General features: G+C 60.3%; 1 long non-coding RNA gene across 2 annotated transcripts; it reads right to left on the bottom strand.

Annotated features, from left to right (window-relative positions):
- Positions 1-3,748: 3,748 nt before the first annotated feature.
- On the bottom strand, positions 3,749-5,525 carry LOC118026860. 2 transcript variants are annotated; one of them, XR_004683705.1, is made up of 4 exons: positions 5,115-5,525; positions 4,737-5,022; positions 4,543-4,642; positions 3,749-4,248 (listed from the first exon to the last, which is right to left on the bottom strand). It is a non-coding gene; the product is annotated as an uncharacterized LOC118026860 (long non-coding RNA). The 2 variants fall into 2 exon arrangements; XR_004683704.1 differs by having other exon boundaries at positions 4,543-4,639.
- Positions 5,526-5,555: the final 30 nt, after the last annotated feature.

The following is a 5,555-nucleotide window of genomic DNA, read 5'->3' as shown; positions in this document are numbered from 1 at the left end:
CCGTGCTCTGAGAGGAGGATCAGGAGCACAGGGGGTGGGATCCAGGACGGGGTCTCTGCTCTGATAAGGAGGTCAGGATACACGTAAGAGTGCAGGACTCAGCCTGCACTGGGCCCTCCTATCCTGAAGGAGACTATGTGGTACTTTCGGGCTCCAGCTTCCTGGGATTCCAGGGAGCACTGTGATAAAATGCTGGTGGTTCACCTAGCACATGCAAACAGATCCTGTGCAATGTCTCTGGTCCTCCCTCCACCCTCTCACGCACGCACACCCGTCCCGTGGGGCCCTTGAGCTCTTTCCTCCTCCTGAGCCTCAGGGGCCCAGCCTGAAACTGCAGCATCCTGGGATTCACCTCACTTGAGCAGACAGAAAGGAAGGTCAGAACGGGTGGAAACCTTCTCGGAGCCAAAGGGTGAAAATCAGCGAGGTCCCCGGGAAGACAGACCCAGCAGAGCAGCTGTGTGCCTAGCTGTTCCTCTCCCCTTCTGCCATCCTCCCATCCAAGAACCCCACTCTCTGAGGGCATCCACCCGCGGAAGCGTCCCTGGTGCCCCTCTCCTCCTCCATCCTTGCTGGAACCAACCTCACGGGCCACTTTGCTCTGCCCCGTTGATCAAGCCTCACTCCAACCTCTCCAGCTCCTCCCTCAAGGCACCCCCACAAAACCCTGGTTGCCTGGGTCAATCCGATCATGTCAGACTACAGGCTGGCTGCTGGTGGTCTGGCTGAGTTGGCTCCCGGCGTGCAAGGTGAGCAGGGCACCGCGTCTCCTCCTGCACTCACACCTCCACACCCCCGTGCTCACAGACCGCTCCCAAAACTAAGGCTGGGGAGGTCTCAGTTTTTCTGACCACGAATGAGTTCACGGAACGGGATGGCATGTTTCCCGAGGGACCATGTGGCCTTTCCAGAGGTTCTCATCGGAGCCCCTGAGCACCTCTCCGTGTAGTTCTGAAAGTCCTTTCCCTTTCACAGAAGAAAAAAGAAAGCCCATAAAAATGGAGCAGCCATCTTGCAACAAAATTAAGGAAGCCAAATTCCTTCACTCAGTGGAGTCTCCACGGGACATGACCTCTGCTGAGCTGGGGTGCCACGGCAAGCCCCATGTCCTCGCCTCCCGGGAGCCCGGGAATAAGTCACAGTGATACCTGGCACTGTTATTCCTAGGACTCCTTGCAAAGCTAGAGTGACTGAGCGTCTAGTCCGCCAGGAACCACGATGACCCATGAGCGATAGAGCTTCCCAAACCACACGGAGCTGGACGGTCCCCCGGTGCCTGGTTAACCACGCAGGCTGGGCGTGCAGCCTGGGGGCTTCTGTGTCTAACGAGCTCCCAGGGAATGCGGATGGGGCTGGCCCAGACCCCGTGGGAGGCCGCACATCCTCACATGTCTGTATTTGCTGTAGGAATACGGGCAGCCCGTGTGGAGTAGTGACCGGCTCCCCAGGGCAGACCTGGCTGTGTGCAGACTCCGGGTTGGGGCAGAGCTACGCATCATGCCTCACTGTGCGCAGTTCCCACCCCACGGGGGGCGGAATTCGTCACTTCCTTTGCGATATCCCTGCCACCCTCCCAGTGTGCAAAATGAGCCTGTCCCACCACCTCCTCCTGCACTCAGGCCTCCAGACCCTCCCACTCTTCTCTGTAAGCCCAGGGCCCTGTGTCGGCCAGGGTTCTCCGGGGAAATATCCACGGCGTGTGTGCAGGGGGGCGGCGTGAAGACAGAGAGAGTGATTGATTTAGGGTATGTAGGCAGAGGGATATAGGGGGTGCACGTAGAGATACGCAGGGGGTGCGCATAGAGATACGTAGGGCGCATGCGAAGAGATACACAGGGGGTGCGTGTAGAGATATTTAGGGTGTGCATGTAGATATTTAGGCTATGCATGTAGACGTATTTAGGGTACATGTGTAGAGATATTTAGGATATGCATGTAGAGATATTTAGGGTACATGTGTAGATGGAGAGATTTAGAGAGATGGGGGACTGGCTCACAAGATCGTGGAGGCTGAAGCCCATCCACATTACGGGCGGTAAGCTGCTTTACCCAAAGTTTACCGATTTCAATGTTAACCTCATCTGAAACCACCTTTGGGTGGCTCAGGTCATGACCTCAGGGGTCTGAGATGGAGTTCCACGGGCTCGTTGCTCAGCACTCGTGCATCCTCCACTCGTGCGGACGCTCTGTCTCTCTCTCAAACAAAACTTTAAAAATACCTTCCCAGCAAATCTAAACCAGCGTTTGACCACAACCTGGGCACCTGGGCCCGGCCAAGCTGACACCTGAAATAGACCATCACACCTGCTTCTTCTGTTAGTGGACTGTGTCCACCTCGGGCTCCCGGACGGCCACACACCCCCAGCCTGTGAGCCGGGGAGGGGGGTGCCCAGAGGCCACCTTCCCTACTCTCCTCCCCTCGCCGCTCCCCTCGGCCCTGGACCCCAGACCCCTCCCTCCCTCAAGATGGGACCTGGGCTGCCCCCACCCACCTGGGGCCCCGTTTCTCCTCACCTCCCTGCTCACTCCAAACGGTGCTCCAGCCCAGCGGCTCCATGGCCTCCAGTCCGCTCAGGGGCGTCTCTACCCAATCCCAGGCCCGTGTGTACATGCACATGGGCCTGGCAGCGGGACGCACCCCACACAGCCCCCCTCTTCCGTGAATCACACACACAAGGCTCAGCACTGCCCAGGTTCCCACCACCTGGGGAGGGCCCGCTGTTCCTCCTCCTCTTCCTCCCCCTGGGTGCCCTCCGCACCCCCCACTCTCTTCCCAGTGGGGGAGCTGCCATGGCCCAGTTCGGCCTGCTCTTCTCCACCCCTGCGTGTGCATCCCAGGGTCTCAACTCCTGCTACGTATTGTGAGCCCAGATTCCACCTCCAGCCTCTGCCTTCTCCCCCAAGGGCCATCCCTACCTGTCATTTGGGCCTTTCAGACGCAGCACGTCCTGAAATCCACCCTTGTCTCCCAAGCCCTGTCCAGAAACCTGCTCACTGTTTCCTAGACAAGCCCCTCACTCACCCAGTTCGGACCCAAACCACAGCCCATCCTCTACCATACTACAGGACGCCAGTGGGAAACTGCGCTGCCGCCCGCCTGGGGCACCTCTAGCAGCCACGGCAGAACAGGCACCTCCTGCCCGTGTCTTCCCCGACCGCGTCACACAGCCCCTGCCTCTTCGGTGTCCCTCCAATCCGTTCGGCACAGCGACCGCGGGAAGACGAGGTCCCTGCAGCCCGGCCCCTACTGGACTTGCTGAGTTGAAGGGCGGTCGCTCTGTTCCAGTGCCCTGCTCTCCCTGTTCCCTCTGCTGGAACGCTCTTCCCCACACCCCTGTGCTCTGCTCGTCAGAAGAGCTGCTGAGCCCTCCCCCTGCTCTCCGTCCCAACGTCTCCTCAGGCAGCTCCTTCCAGTCCTCACCCTGTTGTATTGTACGCCTTTCATCTTCATGGCATCTCTGACCAGCACTTTATTTACTACCCGATGTCCTTGCAGGCCTCCAGAAGGGAAGCCAGGGTCTTCTGTCCACCGCGGTGTCTGCAAGGACGGAAGAATTGGTGGCAAATGGAAAATATCTCGTAGAAATATACACGGTCAGCGGCAGTAATGTAAACCAAAGAAACGCACACATTGGGCCTGAGACAGTGGACAGTCCTCGGGCAGGGTCTCCATGCAGGTTCAGCCCATGCTTGCTGCACTTGACAATCCCGGCAGGGGCCGAAAGAGACGTTTCCACGGCGCCCATGCCCTGGCCCTGCCCCCAACCCCCGAGAGCCCACCCCTCTAGCTCCAGGGCCACCTCCCTGCAGCTCGCCCTCGGGCCTCCACCTGGGACGCTGTGCTCACGCCCGCTTGAGCTTGACCGACTCGGAGATCCCTGCCACACGGGATCCTGCCCTGGCCTCTGGAACACGAACACCGCCAGCCCCTCTCCAGGCGCCGTTCCTCGACACTGCTCACTTCTGCAACACGCATGAGACAGCAGATGGTGTTACAGAGTTTGCTGCCTGCTTGCCTGCACCCTCCCCGGGCGGGCCGGCTGGGTTCCTGGATGTGCCCTGAGTGCCTGGCAGGGGCTCAGTGTGTTTACTGAGTGCCGGAAGGATCCCAGATGCCCTCAGTGAGGTGGACGGCTTCACCTGCGTCTCCTGGATGAAGAAACGAGGCTCGGAAAGGTGGAGGACGCCCGAGATCACCTGGTCAGGACGTGAGGAGGCAGGATTTCTCCCAGCGGCTGGTTCTAACCCCTGTGCGGAGGGAAATGCAGAAGACACGCAACCTAAGGGCCTACTCTGAGCTATGAAGGGTGCACAGCTCACGGGGAGGGATCGTTCAGGGGAAGGAACCGGGCTGAGCGGCACAGACCGATCTGATGCTGTGTGCTAGGCATTTCTAGGCTCCACATTTTATCTGGGGTAGAACCGCCCTGGGCAGGCCATGAGCGCCAGATTCCCAGCACTCAGCTGCTGGCTCCTCAGCTGGGCACAGCAAAAGGAGGGTGTGGACACGCAGACCCATGCCAGCACCGGAGCCCAGCCTACCTTGGGCGGATCCTTGGTCCCTCCCTGGGGGAATGGCCCCTTAGAGCCGCGGAGCCGGGCTGGCCGGTGCTCCTGAGGTCCGAGGTGTGCGTGAATCCTGCTAACGGAGAGTCTGCTCAAGTCCGAAGGGGGTGGCCCCACAGAGGACCTCTGGGTGGCCCTGCCTGTTTCTGTCATTTGGGGGGAATACTCACTGTTCACAAAAAGCTCCACTCCTTCACTTTGGTGCATCTCCTGCTAAAGTCAGAATCCAGGCGTCTGGCAAATGGCGGCTCCCAGTTACCCCGCTGGTCAGGACTGATTATGGAGTTTATGGGAAATGGGAGGCGCCCGGGCCCACGGACCGAGAACACACAGGTGAGGGCCCAGATTCCTCAAGTCCATTCGCTCTCTGCCCCTCTGTTCGGCCAGGCCACTGTCTTTGGGCGAACTGGTTTTCTTTCTGCTTGGCCTCCAACAGCGATCTGCACTCAGGCGCCCCTGTGGGACACGGAACCTTTCCTTTGCCTCCTCCCCCGCGGGAGAGGCCAGCGTCAGCGAGGGGCAGGGGATGCGGCAGGGTTGGTACCCACCGGGCCTGCGCAGGGACCGGACAGGCTTTCTCCCAAGCTCTGGAACCTGGAAGACTCGAGATGGATCCGGGGAGACCCCGCGGAGCCGCTGGGCTATGTTCAGCACAGGGCAGAGGCCAAGGAGCCCTGTCTGGGGGTACGGTGGCCCCAATCCCCGCTCACCCCTCACTGCCACCGGACTTCAGAGGCCCGTAACCTCTCTCCCCGCCACAGTGGGAACATCTAACTGTGCCCTCCCCTGAGGCCGGCAGTGCGCTTCCTGACCACCCACTGGGGCCGCGTCTGACCCCAGCCCCTCTGCGCATTCCCCAGCGTTGTCCTGATGCTCAGAAGGGCCATACAGCGGGCAGCCTTTCTTAAACTGTGAAACTCCCCAAATGGGCTTCATCCCAAGAAAGCCCGGCGTCCCGGAGTGGATGAGGCGTGGGGGGGCGGGGGGGG

The sequence above is a fragment of the Mirounga leonina genome, unplaced genomic scaffold, assembly GCF_011800145.1.
Source record: "Mirounga leonina isolate KUSES-001 unplaced genomic scaffold, KU_Mleo_1.0 Mir_347, whole genome shotgun sequence".
Taxonomy (NCBI): domain Eukaryota; kingdom Metazoa; phylum Chordata; class Mammalia; order Carnivora; family Phocidae; genus Mirounga; species Mirounga leonina.
The sequence above is the reverse complement of the archived record's forward strand: the minus strand, read 5'-3'. Positions and strand labels throughout refer to the sequence as shown.